General features: G+C 34.3%; 1 pseudogene; it reads left to right on the top strand.

Moving 5' to 3' along the window:
* The first annotated feature begins 8,981 nt into the window (after positions 1-8,981).
* Positions 8,982-10,139, top strand: LOC145003807 (putative carboxylesterase 2 pseudogene; annotated as a pseudogene).
* The last annotated feature ends 228 nt before the right edge of the window (positions 10,140-10,367 follow it).

Here is a 10,367-nt window from a genome sequence, read left to right as displayed (position 1 = left end):
GGATTTCGCCTCCTAACCCCGAAATTGAGAAGAGCGTCCAGAAATTTGCTGATTGGTTTCGGAAGTTCCTCCTTACTCCGGAAAGTGGCATTTGACTCCGGAACTTAGCTAATGACTCTGGAACTCGCTTTTTGACTTCAGATTTTTGGCATTTTAGGACCTTTTTATCATTTTAAGGCATTTTGAAGCCGGAAATCACACCAAACTCATATTTTTCCTATCCTAAACCCATTAAACCCCTATTTTATGCCAAAATTAATTATTTTAAACATATGTGTATAAAATAATACCCAAGATTTTAAAGAGATTTTTAGAGGATAAAGGGGTTTGACTTTACGACGTGATGCTAAATCCTCCATTTTCCCATGCAAATCCCAGTTAAACACACATTACCCTTAGAAACTAAGCTTTACCCACCAGTTTCCCAGGCAAATGTCAAGTCACTCCTTATACCTCCCCTTTAAAATACGTGAATCTCCTTCCTCCATATTTCACTTCTCACTTCCTCGTCCAGTAAACTCCTAAGAACTCTCTTAAACTCCTTCAAGACTCAAGCTTCATTCCTTCAAGGAAAATTTCCATAATTTTTTAAGTGTTCATCCTCTTTTACTAGTGATTATTCATATTATTTCTAAGATTTCATTATATTTACACACAAAATTTATCCTTAGAATACTCTAGAGATTTAAGAATCTCCAAAGTTTTGGAGTTGGAAACTTCCTCATCACTCTTCAAATCCACCCAGCAAACAAACCAAGGTGAGCTTCATACCCCACCTTTTTCCTAGTTTTTATTGATTTTTGGGGGAGAGTACAAGTCACCTCTTGTTCTAAATTCTTGAATGATTGCATGAATACGTGAGTTTGATATGTGTGTTGAAATATCATTTATTTTTCTTTATATATATTACTCTCTGTGAACGTGAGGTTTCACAGAAAACATGAAAATAAATAACATTTTAATCACTACATGAACAATACAATTTACAAAAGGAGCCTCCTAAGTTTTTGGGGTGTTCAACATGCACCCTTGTATCTATGCTTTTCATAACTAGAGATAAAAGTTACTGAAATAGACCTTGAAGTGTTGACACTAAGTTTAGAATTTCGAAATTTGAGTTTTGTGTTCCATAAATGACTATTTGCAGACTGTCAAGGGGTTATTTACAAAAAATTGATATAAGTAAGTTCACCAAGAATATATGCAAATGGGGCCTTTACGATAGAAAATTTTGCATGTCATAAAGTTGCTGTCATAATTTCACACAAGTCATAGTTTTACACAAATCGTGACTTGACATTTCCCCGGTAAATAAGGTCTCACTTAGTGATATATATATATATATATATATATATATATATATATATATATATATATATATATATATAGGGGAGGCATTTTAGCCGACTTCACTAATATTGAATCGATTTGATAAATATTAACGCGGGTTATTTTCAACAAACGAAACGAAACGGAATAACTAGCCAACAAGTACAACTATTATATTTATTTAGTAAATAATGGATTTCAACGATTTGCTCAAAACGGTTAGTATTCTAGTTAGACAAATCTTCACAGTACATATATTACATCCAATAGTGTACGCTTAAGTTCTGTAAGAGTTATAACCAGAGTCTCCTGGTGGGGGAGCGGGAATTTGTGTATAGATCTATACGGGGTTGACAACCTGCATCTTTGTTGTTCGCTACAGCTAGACTGGCCAGTCTAGGGTGAAAAATGTGTTGAACAAAACCGACGCCTGAAGAATGTCATAACATGCACTCCGTCATATTAGTATTGTTATAACAACTCACTAGAATACATCATAAACGTATTTATACAAATTTCACATGCAGTTAAAAATCAACGATTTTGACTACCTCAACGAGACCTTTCCACACAAGTGTTATGTTTTTACCAAACCTACTAGTTTACACATCAGAAAATATAGGATTTTCTGGTGAAACGATTTGTAAAATTTCGAAAACGGTGGTTTAAGACACACATGTAACTATACTAGATTTGAAACAAGAGTTACAACTATTTGATAAGAAAATATTGGATTTTCTGGATTCCTAAAGTATCATCAAAGTTTTTTATATGCAAATGCTTATGAACTCACCAACATATTTTATGTTAACGCTTTTCAAACGACTTGTATTCTCAGGAAACCAATGAGCAGGTTATGGATCGTGGGCTCAAGATTATTTTGATGTATTTTTGGGATTTGCTTACTAATGGCTCTTTTGTATAATATTTGAGAACATAAACACGATGTAAAACAATGTAAGCTGGTTATATTAATGTATGATGTTTGGTGTTGCTATGATTCATTTATATGCAATTGTTATGATACAACACAATGACGTCACCTGCTTCCGGACGTTTCTGCCGTTCTGGTCCAGGGGTGTGACACCCTAAGGTTAGTTATCAGTTTTGACTAAGTGTCTTTATGGAGATTATAGCCGTAGAGTCGCCAGAGCAACATGCAAAGATTCCTCACTCATAGTTTCAGCAGTCAGACATACGAGGTGACTTTCCCTTCAGTAGGAACGGGTCTAAGGCACCAATGTCGGCCCGTTTAACTGTTTAAGTAGTAGAGGATTTCGTGGTTAGCCCGATACAATTTATATGTTACCGGACTTCGGTTCGATGTCGGGGCCGTCCCGAGAAGTAGTTAAGTATGTGTGATGTCTTTGTGATTCATGCATGTTATATGATATGTGTTATGTGTTCCGAACTTCGATCCGATGCCGGGGAAAGCCCGATGTATGTTAGTTTACATGTTATGTGATATATGTTCAGGGGTAAGCCTGATGTCAGGGAAAACCCGATGTATGTTAGATATTATGCTATGTATTATGTGTTCCGGGGCAAGCCCGATGCAGACTATGTGATCATGTTATGTGTTTATGATATGGTATGTTGTGTATGTGTTGGGGTAAGCCCGATGCTGGGGCAAGCCTGATGTCGGGGTGAGCCCGATGCCCGATGCGGTTGGATGTCGAGGTGAGCCCGATGCCGGACAAGAGTCCGATGTCGGGAAAGTCAATGCCGGGATTCGTCCCGATGCAGTTGGGAAGAGTCCTAGAGTTATGTTATTTGTTATATGTGCTTGTATGGTGTGTAGTAGTTTGGGGGAGCTCACTAAGCTTCGTGCTTACAGTTTCAGTTTTAGTTTCAGGTACTTCAGCTAGCAAGGGGAAGGGCTCGGGTTGATGGCATGGAACACACCATAGTTTTTCTTAGCCTGGGTGTTTACTCATAAAATCTGTCAACATAACACAATCTCATATAAAATATTAGAGTAAACTCCCACGTTAAGAAACATTACGGTGTGTGCCATGTCATCATCCCGAACCCTTCCCTTTGCTAGCTGAAGTACTTGAAACCAAATAACATAACTCTAGGACTTTTCCCAACTGCATCGGGACGAATCCCGGCATCGGCTTACCTAGTATCGGACTCCTGTCCGACATCGGGCTCACCTCGACATCTGACCGCATCGGGCATCACGATCACCCTGGAATCGGGCTTACCCCGGCACATACACAACATAACAAATATCATAAACACGTAACATAATCACATAGTCTGCATCAGACTTGCCCTTGAACACATAATACATAGCATAATATCTAACATACATCGGCCTTGCCCCAGCGTCAGGCTTACCCCGGAACACATATCACATAACATGTAAACTAAAATACATCGCGCTTGCCCCGACATCAGACCGAAGTCCAGAACACATAGCACATATCATATAACATGCATGAATCATAAAGACATCACACATACTTAACTACTTCTCAGGATCGCCCCGGCATTAGACCGAAGTCCGGAAACATATAAACTGCATCGGGCTTACCCCGATATACTATACTACTTAAACGGGCCGGCATTGGTGCCTTAGACCCGTTCCTACTAGATGAAAACTCACCTCGTGTGTCTGACACTTAGTCAAAAACTGATAACTAACCTTAGGGTAAAGCAACCATTTTACCCCTAGCTAAAGTCAACATCCTTGTCAAAGTCAACATCCAGTTGACTCAACTCGGCGAGTTGGTTCGCCAACTCGCCGAGTCCTTATTCTTTTATCTGCCCCCAACCCGACTCTACTCGTCGAATCTAGCAAGAAGTCGATGAGTTCTCCTTCAATCGATATCGGGACAATCTTCAACTGACTTGCCGAGTTCAACCTTGAACTCGTCGAGTTCATCTTCATCATAAGTGTTACTAGTGTATGACTCACTGAGTTGTATGAACAACTCGTCGAGTCCGTCTTCATGGGTTGGGAGATTGCCTTGGACTCGCCGAGTGTGTTCATACACACTCGCCTAGTCCCATGGTTTCCAGGTCCATAACTTCGCCTACTTCGTTGAGTCCTTCTTCTGGACTCACCTAAATCCCCTCTAAACTCAATTGGATTCCTCTGAATCATATAAGGTTGGGGAACCAAGCCCCCGACTTGCCGAGTCCCAAGGGGGGGAAGAAATCTTAAAATGTAAATGGAGTCTTTGAAATTGGAAAACGAAATTTCACGTACGACTATGCTCAAAATGATTGATATATGGGTTCCAATACACAAACTCTGAAAAATAAATTTACTATAATTATCAAAGTTCTGGCCAAAGTCATCATCTTTTTACCTATTGTCCAGTTTTAAATTAAGCTTTATGGGGTATGCTACTTAAATGCTTCCCCCTTTCTCTAGAATTCATTATTGGGTGTCTCGTAGGTGTGTTTCTTAGTATAGTAAATTTAGAATGTTTTATTTGTAACTTTACTGTTGTGATAGATTAATGGAACAATATATCAATATATAGTCATGCTTTGAAGAGCAAAAGCAAAGATGATCCAAACAAGCATGTATGTTGATTTTATTAAAAGAGCAAACAAGGCAAGTACAATGCTATTTTTTCAAATTGCCCTTTCCAATGAAAAAAATTTGTATTTGTTCTCTATTTATACCCTAAAATGGAACAATATATCAATATATAGTCATGCTTTCAAGTTTGAATGTGTTAGGTTTGTTTAATTAATTTTAATCTTATTGTAATATCGGCTTACAACAGCATTTCCATCATCAGCAGCATGCGTTATTACTAACTAGGTGTGAGACCCTTATATTATACGGGTTGATTTAAAAAAAAAAATTAAACATTAAAGTGTAAACAAAAAATATTTTTTAATTATAACTTTAAAATAAGAAAGTAAAAAAATGTATTTATTGTAATTCAATATCATATATATGATAATTAATACTTTACATATATAAGTATACGACTTTAATTTAAAAACTGAAACAAACCAAAAATTGAAAAGTGTATAATATTTATTTCGAAATTAATACAAAATGACACGTGTCAAAACTCATGAGATATTGACACGTGGTAAAAAAAAAACATTCATTTATTAAGGAGGATCTGTCAAATTTATGTATAAGATACCATTTTTGAAAGATATAAACCACGACAGGGTAATAAGGCAATTCCATATATATATATATATATATATATATATATATATATATATATATATATATATATATATATATATATATATATATATATATATATATATATATATATATATATATATGGGTAAAGTGAATATACCTAACAACCTTATATAAGCTTATGTACCTAACCTCATCAAACTACATTATTTTGCATTAAATTTTCATTGCAATCATCCAAGGTTCTTAAACTTCATCCCTAAACTTGATTTACTTCAAAAAAATTTGGAAATTCATCATTATATTTCTCCTACATCCTTTCATTTGTAGCGCTAGGATATGAAGGTCATCAGGTGGTATTCGATAGAAAGACGTGATGTAAACGAAAGATATTGGTGAAAGTCCAAAGATTTTGGAAGTAATCATGTTATGGGGTTGAAATTTAAGAACCATAGGCAATTACATTGTAAATATGATACAAACCGATGTAGTATTATGAAGTTAGGTACCTAAGCTTATATAACTTTGTTAGGTATATTCACTTTACCCTATATATATATATATATATATATATATATATATATATATATATATATATATATATATATATATATATATATATATATATATATATATATATATATATATATATATAATAGCATAAGCAGGAAATTGTTGCAGTAGCAATTCCCAGTTGGAAGTTCGATAAACTAAAATTGATGAAGTTTAATAGGTGCCATTGTCAAAGTTACCATATTGCCCCTGTAACATATATTTTTAAATTGTTCTCCAAGGGTGTTTAGGGCATGATATATGACATTCAATAGAATTTGAACTATGTAAATATCATCTCTGAAAACAAGTTTTGTGGGGAGTATTTTAAAGGTGTTTTTTATTTTTCATGTATGTTAAAAGAATAAAAAGGAATGCAGGCATTGTGTAATTTATGTGATTTAATGATTGTGATGTTGAGTTTTTAATTTGAATTTTTATATTTTTAGATGTTTTTTTTTCCTATTTTAAAGATAAAATAAGAATAAGAAACTAAAATAATGTTTTTACTACTTGTGATTATTTTATAGCTTAATTAGTGTTTATAATGACGTTTTTAAGTCATTTTATTTCCATGTATTAAAAAAATGACAGTTAATATGCATTTTATATGATTTCAATGACTATGATGATAACCTTTTCACTTTGAATTTCTATATTTTAATGGGTATAAATGTATAATAATTTGTTTATGACCTTTTACCTAAAATGAATCAATTTGGTTGTATTTCAACTTTTGTAGCTTATTATGAAGGTGATGGATACATCCTTGGCTCAAGCACGAAGAGGCAACTTATTCATGGGGTTCCATGGGCTAAAAGGTCATTCATACATTATTTCTCCGCATGTAATTGATCATGAGCATGAACTTAATGCAAGGGATAAGACCCTACTTTCATTTATTTGAATCTTATATCATTGTACTATTTAAATACCTTTACTTTAATTTGTATATGTTTTCAAAGTACAATGTTATATTAGGATTAAACGAAAGTTGAAGCCTATAATAGGCTATTCTTTGGCATTAACGAATGCTAGCATGGTGCGAGGCAGTCAGATTCTATTAAGAAATAAGGAAGCCGAATGGTCAATTGAAGTCCACATCAAGAGTAAATCGTAATCCTTTGTTACCTACTTGCATAAATTTGAGTTTATACTCACATATATTTTCTTAGCTAATTATTAATTATTAAAATGACAGCTAGGTACTTTTTATTTTTTTTAAAACCTCTTCAGACATCTTATTGTTGCACGACGCAGCACACGCGCACCAATTTTCATCTCACATTTTTTCATTTTTTAGAAGTCTTCGGTATAAAAAACCTATGCGTGTGTTCTATTTGGGGCAGTACTTGTATTGCCTCTTCCAACCTCTTCATGTATATTCTTCTTCTTTTTTTTTTCTTGATGAATATTGATTATATGTTGCTGAAATCTTGCTAAATTCTTGTTTTATCTTCTTTTTTTAGTTTTTTTAGTTTATTCTTGCTGAATTATTTTTTTGTTTTTAATATTGAATAATGATAATTTCTTGCTGAAATATCATAAAATCTTGCTGAAATGTCATACATTATTTAATTTTCGGTATTAAAAAACTATTTCCGGCACATAAAATCAGTTTATTTTAAATTTTTAATATCTGCAGCAGCATGCAGATGTTAAAAAACAAACATAATTCTTATTACAATCTACAACCGTTTGGTCTACCTTTTCTGCTGCAAAAGGTTGCAGAGGTGGTCCGCAAACTTAATGAATTTTTGCTTAAAAAAACAAACAACACGACCTTAATTGAGTTATGATGATAAATTTTGTTTAATTTTGATTTTGGCAATTGCTTTATGATTACTTGATTTATACATGGATTTTGAAAATTATAGCATAAGCAACAATTTTCAACATTGATGATTCTAAATCATAAGTAGATGCTATTTTTTTTAAATTAGTTATGTCATAATGATTTCTAAACTACAAAACTATTATTCTAACGGTCATCAATAGAACCAAAGAAATCCTTCAGAATCTCTGTCTGGAGTTGGCAACAATGAGTGACCCTAAACTTGATATTGTTGCCTCTAAATCAAGAAAGCATATAAAAGCAAATATTAAAATGTAGTCAATTAAATTATAGATTACATCTCTCCAACTGTCTGTAATTCTTTAGTTAAGTTATGTTTTTTTTATTATATATATTTTGAGGATTAATGGAACTTGATACATGTTAGTCTCATATCCTTTTGAAAGTGAGGTTCATTTTTTACTTCATTGAATTTTCGCTCCACTAATATGTTGAAAAGGGTTATGTATTCACTTCTATTATTCATGTGATAAAATTTTGTTGATTTCAATATTATGAAAATGTATCTCATGTATTTTTTTGGTTTTACATAATCAAACAATTTTCTAGATGTTGTTTGTCATGTGATGTTTCTTATCCATACAAAATATGAGTCTTTATACTTAAGGAGTGACACTCTCAAATTAGAAGTGGTGTATTCAAGTCTTATTAAGATATATAGATGGTTTTATGAGTAGGTTGATTTACCGATTAAAATAAAATCGAAACTTTTTCTAGTATTATGAAAATAACACTTATTTTATACAAAAATCCACGACTTCACGTGTTCATTACAACATATCCCTACTTCCATGGTAGAGTTACTTAAACCATCCATATTCTCCTATATTATATACCCGAATACACACTTACAAATTAGTTACTTGTTTTTTTAATATATTAATCAGTTATTCAATTTTGTTCAAATGATATTAATACGTTGTGTAATTATGTAGATGTGTTCTTCGGTGCTGCAATTTGAGACCTTGTAGTTTGACTTCATATGACTCCTAATTCAAAGATTTTACACTAGTGAGGGTTCAAATGAAATAATCCCATAATCAAAGGGTCTTTTCGAAACATTCTCAAACTGTCAATGCTTACGTTACTCCGTCATTTTCAGCTACATCCTTTAACTCATTCTTAAATAATTCCAAGATCAAAAAACTTCTCCAAAATCATCGAAAAATGTCTTCTGTATTTGGATCGGGAAAGATAATAAAATCCGATGAATTCCTCCACCAAATCCATGGTTTTATTCGAGTACACAAAGATGGCCGATGTGAAAGATTGGTGGGCTACAAGACTATGCCCACCGGAATCGATCCTTCAACCGGAGTCCACTCAAAAGACGTCGTCATCTCGCCGGAAACCAACCTGTCTGCACGTCTTTACATTCCCAAAACCACAACCCCAGATCGGAAACTGCCAATCTTGATTTTCTTCCACGGCGGTGGTTTCTTAGTCGAATCCGCCGCGTCTCCTACCTACCACCCTACACTGAACCTTATAACGGCGGAGTCCAACGTTATCGTCGTCTCCGTTAACTACAGGCTGGCGCCGGAGCACCCTCTTCCCACCGGATACAACGACTCGTGGGACGCGATCAAGTGGGTAGCTTCCCATAGTAAAGGTGGTGGTCCGGAGCCATGGTTAAATGACCATGGCAATTTTCAGAAGGTATTTCTCGCCGGAGATAGTGCCGGAGCAAATATCGCCCATAACATCGCAATCCGGGCCGGGTCAGAACCGATCGAATCTATTAGCCTCGAGGGTGTCATTCTTCTCCACCCGTATTTCGGAGGAAAAGATCCGATTGGATCCGAACTTGGGAAACATAAGCAGATTAAAGTTTATACCGATCAATTCTGGAAGTTGGCGAATTCTTCAGTGAGTGGGTTGGATGACCCGTGGTTTAACCCGGAAAAGGACCCGAAGCTTTCGGGTTTGGGTTGCTCCAAGATTCTTTTATGTGTTGCAGAAAAGGATAGTTTTAGGGACAGGGGATTATATTATAAGGAATTGATGGATAAAAGTGGATGGCCTGGAAAATTGGAGATGATTGAGACAAAGGAAGAGGATCATGTGTTCTTTCTCTTCAGAACTTCTAGTCCTAACGCTTGTACTTTGCGCAAAAGAATTTGTACCTTCATTAATCAAGTTAATAATGCCTCTCGTTTCTGAACAGTGGTACTTGGGTTTTCTTTTGTCACAACTCACAAGTGTAACTTGTAACACCCAATTGTGATGTATTATCGGGTTTTATTAGAATAAGGTTAAATCTCCTTCTAATCCTTTTTTTTTAAACTAAAGGAGTGTATGGTTATTGGATATAGAAAGGAATTTGAAGCAATTGGAATGCAATTTCAATAAAAATTGTGTTTCATTGATCAAATTATTAAAAAAAATCTATTAAATTATATGGTTGACTAAATTGTCATTCAATGATTTTAGATTTTATTCATTATTTTTTTATTAAAATGACAAAAATATCATTTCACACTCACCGCAACCCATCCA

This window comes from Lactuca saligna, chromosome 7 (assembly GCF_052625555.1).
Source record: "Lactuca saligna cultivar CGN05327 chromosome 7, ASM5262555v1, whole genome shotgun sequence".
NCBI lineage: Eukaryota > Viridiplantae > Streptophyta > Magnoliopsida > Asterales > Asteraceae > Lactuca > Lactuca saligna.
Note: the sequence above shows the minus strand (reverse complement) of the source record. Positions and strands in the feature narration are given on the sequence as shown.